Here is an 8,936-nt window from a genome sequence, read left to right as displayed (position 1 = left end):
CCACTGGCTTTAGTAGGACTACCTGCATAAGAGTGGCCTTGATTTAGCAAGATAGCAAGGATGTGCCTACCTTTAAACTCAGAAGCAGTGCCATAGAAGCCAATGGACTTCATGTTTAAAGAAAGGCAAAAGCTCTTAAAAACCTTGTTGAACCAGAGCCATACTGCATAGTGTTTGCACACTTGGTGCTAAGTCACACAAGGACTGGGTCATATGGACTTCTTACCAGGAAAACAGTTTTGTGCAATTTGCCTGAGCCTGAGTTTTCTTAGCAAAGCCACATGCAAGTGGAGTTTTCTCAGTCCATTCCCCTTCTTGTGGCCACAAAATGAGGGCTACTCTGCACTGAAAAATTACATCAGCATAGCTATATCACTCAGGGGATGTGAAAAATCCACACCCATGAGACATGTAATTAGGCCAACCTAACCACTGGTGTAGACAGCACTAGGTCAATGGAAGAATTCTTCTGTCGACATGGGTACCATTTCTCAGGGAGGTGGATTACCTACAGTGATAGGCGAACCCCTTCCATTGCTATAGTAAGTGTCTACAATGAAGTGCTACAGCGGCAGAGCATTGAAACTGTGTATCTGTAGCAACTTAAGTGTAGACATAGCCTAAGGCCTGGTCTACACTAAAAAATTAGGTTGACCCAGTTTCGTCGCTCAGGTGTGTGAAAAATCCACATGCCTGAAAGGTGTAGTTAAGCTGACATAACCTCTGGGATAGACAGCACTAGGTCAGTGGAAGAATTCTTCCATCAACCTGGCTACCAGCTCTTGGGGAGGTGGATTACCTATGCCCATCATCATCGGTAGTCTCTACACTGAAGCACTACAGCAGTACAGCTGTCCCACTATAGCGTTTCAAGTGTAGACATGCCCTGAGACAATTCAATTTTCTTGCAATTATGAGCCAGGAGTAACTACTCTCAAATGAGCTCAGGAGGTGGAAAAATATAACAGCAAATACACGCAACCAGTCTAGACCCCCACAATGTAGAAATATTACCTGCAAAATAAACATAATTGGCACAGGATTTATTGACTACATCCCATTTTATGATGAGCCTAAAACAGAAAGGGAACATAGGAAGTGTAAAATTTGATGACGAAGATAATATATTCAGAGGACAAAATTGTAGCCAGCCAACAACCAAAGAAAAACCACAAGAATGAATTTTTTACTGACCCTGCAAAATTTGCTACATGGTACAAAAGTGAAGTGGAAAACATATAGTTCAGAGTGTGGGGGAAGCATAGTCTCAGAATTCACTACAGTCTTGAAACAAAATGCAGATAATATACATTACAGATGCTTTAAGCAAAGATTCTGGGATAGAGAGAATGCAAAAGTCTGAATTTACCATAAAAATCTGAAAATTAAAGTAACAGAATTTTCAACAAGGAGAAAAATACTAGAAATAGAGTGTTATGAAAGAAAACTGTCTCTTCAGGAAAATGTATTTGTAAAGGAAATAAATTAAAAAGTCCTGGTAAAATTGCTACAAGATTAACATAAATAAGTAATATTTATGGATAAATATATTGCTCAGAAATGGAAGCAAGAAGCATGGGAAAAGAAGTCTTGATCACCTAAATGCTACACATTGAGAAGGAGCTCATCAGAATTCAATACAGGTCGGAAAACAGAAGATAATGAGCCAGGTTCTGATCTTTGGTACACTGGTGTGAGGTCCCAATCCTACAAGTTATGGCCCATGCACAATAACTTGTAACATCAGGCCTAAATCTAGAGAATTTCTACTAAAGTCCATGGGGTCGCTCCAGACATTTATTGCTATAATTGAAATCAGAATTTGGCAGTAAGGTAAGGATGTCTGATGATGCAGCAAAAAGCACAACTTCCTTTTTTAAAAAAAAAAAAGTACTTTCTGCCAAGTGCCAAAGAAAATAAAGCAATCAGTAATTCATTGCAGGACGGGAAAGAATAAGTAAGAAAAGATAAAGGGAATAAAACTTTCTGAGTGGAGATATTTTTGCTGACCGCACAGGTAGAGATATATAACTACAAGCTGCTTTTTTATTTTTTTTTAATCAAACTGAAGTTTATTAGTAGCCTAGATGGCATGACAGGAATTTATGATCATGGTCTCACTTTCTTGCCTTTGTTCAAGGCTAAGAGAGAAATATTGGCTACTTTGACAGCCTTGAAGCAGACACCAGGAATGTCACCAACAGCATGACCCTTCCGACCAAAGCCAGCAACCTGAACTTCATCATTTTCCTCAATGAAGCTCAAGCAACCGTCATTAGGAACAAAGGCCGTTATTTTCTTGCCATTCTTGATCAGCTGGACTCTGACACATTTCCTGATGGCTGAATTGGGCTGCTTAGCCTCCACACCAACTTTTTCAAGAACAATTCCCTTCGCAGGGGAAGCTCCTCCAAAGGGGTTGGCTTTCAGGGCAGTACCCAAGTGGGCCTTCTTGTATTGCTTGTTGTGCCATTTCTGATTTCGTCGGTGGCTGCGAAGCTTTCTAGCGGTATGAAGCCCATGCACTTACCCATCGCGCTGCCGCTGGCCCGAGCCCCAGAGAGAGCTTGCTGGTAACAGATAAGGATGTTTACAGTCTTCACTCACAATCCAAGGTGAGAGGCTGGAGATGTTATAAATACAATGGGGTTGCATGGGGGGGGTGTGGGGGGGAGGGTCTGTCAGTGCTGTGCTTTTCGAAATACAAACACATGCAGCAACTATTGATAGGGGAAGACAGAGAAGGGAACTGCCCTTCATTACAACAAGGAGGCATCTTAAGGCTCCCAAGAGTATTTATTTTATGTATCGGCATTTCCATGGCTGCTCATCATTGGGGTATCTGATAAGCCAACCCAGGAAGTAATTTTAGGTCAGATTAAATGATCCCTCTGGCCTTGGAGTCTATCCAAATTTCCAGAGTTTGGGGGTAGAAATCAACACACCCCTTATGAGCCACAGCTGTCTGTATGAAAGTGTGATACATGTTTTTGAGAAAGTCATGAGCAAATTAAAACAACGCTGTATAATAAAAAGTGCCTTTGCAACACTAACTATAGTATTTATTACATGCCCTTATATCTGTACTAGGGCATATAGTTAATGCAGCCTTGTTATGTGTGTATAACATGCAAAATTTGAGCTCAATCCTGCTCCCATTAAAATCAATGGCAAAATTCCCATTGACTTCAGTGAAGCAGGATCAAGCCCTGTGTGCTCCTAGCATTGAGCACTCAGAAAAGTAGAGGCAAAAGCCTAAAAGTGGAGTGATGCTTTCTTAATATAACAGCACTGGCAGCTGCTGCTGCAGACTATAGTGTCCTTTGCAGAAGTGAGGGGAAATCTAACAGCAGGTGATATTTTCTTCCAAGGCTATTTTATTCTTAATGGAGCATGTGAGAGATTACTCACTAGTTCAGATTTTGTTCACAGTTCTGCTAACATAAATCAGGAGCAGCTCAGTGTAAAATAAGATTGGAATCAGACTCTCTATGTGCACCCTTTCCCCCCCTATATGTGTGTAACCCTTCTGCCCGTCAGAATTGGCAGCAACAAGGGCCAGGTTCAGTATCTAGGGGTTCCATTCCAATAACACAATGCAAAACTGGCTCGAGCCCCCACCCAGTGACCTGGGACAAATATATACCACACCCGCTGGGCGCCTCCAAGAGGCAATACTTCCCCTCTCACAAGCAGGGAGTCTGAGTGTAGCAAAAAGCCTTTTAATAACAGAGATAAACAATGTGGCATTATGTTGGGGAAACACCACGAACAGGATTCATAACACAACCCATGAGCAAAAACCCACCCCAAGCAAAGTGGGGCGTGTCCTTTCCCTTGGGTTCTTGAGTCCAGCAACCCAAAATCATCCAAAGTCCCAAAAGTCCAATGGCCCAAAAGTCTCTGTCCCTGGTCAGGGCAGCCCCAGAGTTCAAACGTTTATCTGCAGAGTTTTACCTCCCAACCTGAGTGGAGATCGGGGGGGAAGAGAAGAGGTAAGAGGCACCTTACATATCTGTGCTGAGTGCCCCACAGCTCCATAGAGCTTCGCTCTGCTCCACCAGCCGGTCCACAAGCCACTCCAGCCGTCCTGCAAACTGCTCCACACTATATCTTCAGGCTCCCCCACTACTTAACACAACGCTCAGTGATTTCAGCTCTTAGTCAGTTTTTAGCTCTTTTGTGATTTCAGCTTGTAGTAGGGGAGTCTTAGCACTGGTGCACCATTAGCCCAAAGTGAATTCAGCTCAGCAGCCTGTAACTAGACTCCTAATGGAATCAACATTAGCTCTGATATTTCACAGTGGAGAGAGGAGGAAGTGCAATTAGCATGTAAGGGCCTCACCAGGGGGCCCATGCCACCAAGTATAAATACCTGTCCCCAACCTCTCTCCATTCACAGAGTTTTGGAACCCATGTCCCTTGCCTAGCGAGTGCTACTTAGTTGATGGCAAGTCCCTCCATCATAACAAAAGGCCCAGTACAGTTCCAAGCACAGTTCCCATAATCAGGGTAATAACAATTTATTCTTCCTGCCCCAATAACAGAGACACTGGGGATCCCACAGCAGCCAAAGTGACCATTTGGGCAGCTATGGCCTCATTCTAGGTGGGGTGGGTGTGCCTATGCAAATGAGATCAGCCCCTAAAGTTCTTTTCCATAACTTGCCACACCTCACCACCAGATGTCAGGGTGGAGCTCATCCTGACTCTGCTTACATGTGGAAATGAGGGTTTAGTGAGCAGCATGGATGTGTTTAACCTTCTGGACAAAGAGATGCTCCAAGTATTAACCCAATCCAGAAACTTTCAAAGTGCCACCTTAGAGCCCTGGAGGAAAAGCTGGTATTGATTGTATTGTATTTTTAGAGTAGTTTAAGAGAACACTTACTCTCTCCCTTTACTCAAAGATTTGAACATTTGGGGGCCAGAGGAAGGCGGGGTGTTCATACTGTGTAGGGTCTTCAATTCTGCAGTCACACCACTTTTTTTTCCAAAGGAGACAGTGTTGTCAACACTGATGATTTGCCCCAGAAATAGCAACCAGTGGGCAGCTACAAAAAACAATCCCTAGCATAAAATGGCTAAGCCACAGTAAGCAGTAAAGGTGCTGCTCACCCTGGCTTGAAATCAGAGTAAACTGTACCAATGCAAACTGCTGTGTATATCAGCTTTGGTTGTTTACACTATGATTTTGTACTAGTTTAGCTATAACAGCAGCTTATATCCTCGATGCTGACAAAGTCCATATGGGCTCCAAAGCATGCCACAAGGTCTGGTAAAAGGGACGGGTTGGAATTGTATTAATTTCTTTAGCTTTTTTTGAGTTTTTTTAGTTGAATCCCTTTATTGAGATTCAGTCAGCTGGGTACTTTGTTATTTATTTTTGCACATGTTTAATGATGTAAGGTTAGGATGTTCCATAAGAAAAAAAGTAAATCACTTTCACATGCATCTCTTCATGAGACTTTGAGCTCCTACAAATGAGTATTTTAGCTAATCCAGATTTGTTTAGCAGAGAGGACACCTTCATTTCTATGCATTTTATGCTTTAATAAAACCTAGCACACATTTTATAGCACTTTTCTTCTTCAAAGCTCTTTACGAACATTATCTAATTGATCCCACAGTGACTCTCTGAGGTGAGATTAAAGTATCGTCAACCCCAAGAGTTCTAAAATCATGAGTCAGGCTTCAGAAAATTATGAGATTGGCTTAAACATGATAGGCTCTTTAAAAATATATACATATGAGGAGCTTTCCATTTGCCTTTTGGTTTGTTAGCCTCCACTTGTCTCCAGTCATATTTCCAAGCTTTTCACTGCACCCATGGGGGCTGGAAAATTTTAAAAAAATGAAAGCGGAGGTTCTCACCTCATCACATGCCTCCAGCAGCTGGGGCTTTACAAAAACCACCAAACACCACAAAACTCATGCTAGAAATAAAAGGAGTTGGCAACACTGCTGAGATATTATTTTCCCTTCTCCCAGAAGCTTTGTATCTTGTTTCATCCCATTTTGTGTCCTTTTGTTTGATTTTTACCATTAACAAAAGCCAGGTTTACCCACCGCCAGCCGCCCACCCAGGATGGCTGACACACAACAACTTGTTTTGGCCCCAATCCTGTCAAGGAGCTGACTGAGGAGATATCTGAGCCATTGGTGATTATCTCTGAAAAGTCATGGAAGATGGGAGAGATTCCAGAAGACTGGAAAAGGGCAAATATAGTGCCAATATATATAAAGGGAAATAAGGACAGCCTGGGGAATTACAGACCAGTCATCTTAACTTCTGTACCCAGAAAGATAATGGAGCAAATAATTGAGCAATCAATCTGCAAACATCTAGAAGATCATAAGGTGATAAGTAACAGCATGGATTTGTCAAGAACAAATTGTGTCAAACCAACCTGATAGATTTCTATGACAGGGTAACAAGCCTTGTGGATAGGGGGAAGCGGTAGATGTGGTATATCTTGACTTTAGTAAAGCTTTTGATACTGTCCCTCATAACCTTCTCATAAATAAACTAGGGAAATGCAACCTAGATGGAACTACTATAAGGTGGGTGCAAAACTGGTTGGAAAACCATTCCCAGAGAGTAGTTATCAGTGGTTCACAGTCAAGCTGGAAGGGCATAATGAGTGGGGTGCTGCAGGGATCAGTTCTGGGTCCGATTCTGTTCAATATCTTCATCAATGATTTAGATAATGGCATAGAGAGTACACTTATAAAGTTTGCGGATGATACCAAGCTGGAAGGGGTTGCAAGTGGTTTGGAGGATAGGATTAAAATTCAAAATGACTGGAGAAACGGTCTGAAGTAAATAGGATGAAATTCAATACGCACAAATGCAAAGTACTCCATTTAGGAAGGAACAATCAGTTCGACACATACAAAATGGGAAATGGCTGCCTAGGAAGGAGTACTGTGGAAAGGGATCTGGGGGTCATAGTGGACCACAAGCTAAATGTGAATCAACAGTGTAACACTGTTGCAAAAAAAGGGAACGTCATTCTGGGATGTATTAGCAGGAGTGTTGTAAGCAAGACACGAGAAGTAATTCTTCTGCTCCACTCCATGCTGATTAGGCCTCAACTGGAGTATTGTGTCCAGTCCTGGGCGCCACATTTCAGGAAAGATGTGGACAAACTGGAGAAAGTCCAGAGAAGAGCAACAAAAATGATGAAAGGTCTAGAAAACATGACGAATGAGGGAAGATTGAAAAAACTGGGTTTGTTCAGTCTTGAAAAGAGAAGACTGAGAGGGGACATGGTAACAGTTTTCATGTACATAAAAGGTTGCTACAAGGAGGAGGGAGAAGAATTGTTCTTCTTAACCTCTGAGGATAGGACAAGAAGCAGTGGACTTAAATTGCAGCCAGGGCGGTTTAGGTTGGACATTAGGAAAAACTTCCGGTCCGAGTGGTTAAGCCATGGAATAAATTGCCTAGGGAGGTTGTGGAATCTCCATCATTCGAGGTTTTTAAGAGCAGGTTAGACAAACACCTATCAAGGATGGTCTAGATCAGGGGTAGGCAACCTATGGCATGCATGCCAAAGGCGGCATGTGAGCTGATTTTCAGCGGCACTCTCACTGCCCGGGTCCTGGCCACCGGTCCTGGGGACTCCGCTGCTGGCCTGGGGTACAGACGGGCAAGAGAGGGCGCAGCTCAGCACCCCCACCTTAAAAATTGTCCCAGCGCCACTGTATTGGGATATTTTTAAGTCCTGATTTGCTGCTTACATCACTATCATGCCACGTGGAACAGCGCACTATGTTTGATGTTGAGATTAGAATGTACGTGCAAGAACTGGAATCAGAATTATCTGACAGATTTCAAGATTTTCAGCGATTTGGCCTAATGCTTTTTCTAATTAAACCTGAAAAGTTCAACGAAAGTTACTTGGATTTGTCTGTATTTCAGTGGATGGGTGCTGAAGATTTTGAAATGCAGCTCATTCAGTTAAAAAGCTCAGAATTGTGGGCATCAAAGTTTGGAGATCTGCGGAGTGCTCTTGAAGCTACCGAGGGAGATCATGTGGCCTCTATTCTGACCAGCTGGACGTCCCTGCCAGTGAAATTGAACTGTTTGAAGAAAATAGCGTTTGCAATGCTTTCAGCATTTGGATCCACATACGTGTGTGAACAGGTATTTTCACACATGAAATCTGTCCTCTGGCCCTCTCGGAGCCGGTTAACAACTGATCACTCAGAAGCCTGTGTGCAGCTTAAAGTATTGTGCCAGACATTGGAAAACTCAGCAAGGAAAAGCAAGGGCAAGGATCACACTAAACTGATAAGATCTGCATTTTAATTGAATTTTAAATGAAGCTTCTTAAACATTTTAAAAACCTTATTTACTTTACATACAACAATAGTTTAGTTATATATTATAGTCTTGTAGAAAGAGACCTTCTAAAAACATTAAAATGTATTACTGGTATGCAATACCTTAAATTAGAGTGAATAAATGAAGACTCGGCACACCCCTTCTGAAAGGTTGCCGACCCCAGTCTAGATAATACTTAGTCCTGCCTTGAGTGCAGGCGAGTGGACTAGATGACCTCTAGAGGTCCCTTCAGCCCTACGATTCTAAGATTGACACACGTTTAAAATTACCCTTCTCTGGAGCTCATGTCACTGACCTGGCCAGGGCCGCTCAGGGGCCCAAATCTCAGCTCCAGGAGGTCCTTAGGACCAGGGGTGAAAGTAAATTAGAGGACTTAGAGGAATCTTGATTTAAAGGGCCAGGGCTCCAGCTGGTCGTGGCAGCTGGGAGCCCGGGGCCCTTTAAATCACCCCCAAGCTACCAGCTGCAGAGGCGGCTGGGAGCCGGGGGACTCCGGGGCGATTTAAAGGGCCCAGGGCTCCAGCTGCCGCTACTGCAGTGGAGCCCCCAGCCCTTTAAATCACTGAGGAGCCCTGGGGGCTCCC

General features: G+C 43.2%; 1 pseudogene across 1 annotated transcript; it reads right to left on the bottom strand.

The window, feature by feature from the left end:
- Positions 1-2,100: 2,100 nt before the first annotated feature.
- LOC311528080 (small ribosomal subunit protein uS12 pseudogene) lies at positions 2,101-2,534 on the bottom strand (annotated as a pseudogene). Its single transcript has one exon. The product of its transcript is annotated as a small ribosomal subunit protein uS12 pseudogene (transcript).
- Positions 2,535-8,936: the final 6,402 nt, after the last annotated feature.

This window comes from Lepidochelys olivacea (assembly GCF_965140295.1).
Source record: "Lepidochelys olivacea isolate rLepOli2 genome assembly, chromosome: 11".
Taxonomy (NCBI): domain Eukaryota; kingdom Metazoa; phylum Chordata; order Testudines; family Cheloniidae; genus Lepidochelys; species Lepidochelys olivacea.
This window is presented reverse-complemented; position numbering and strand designations above follow the sequence as displayed.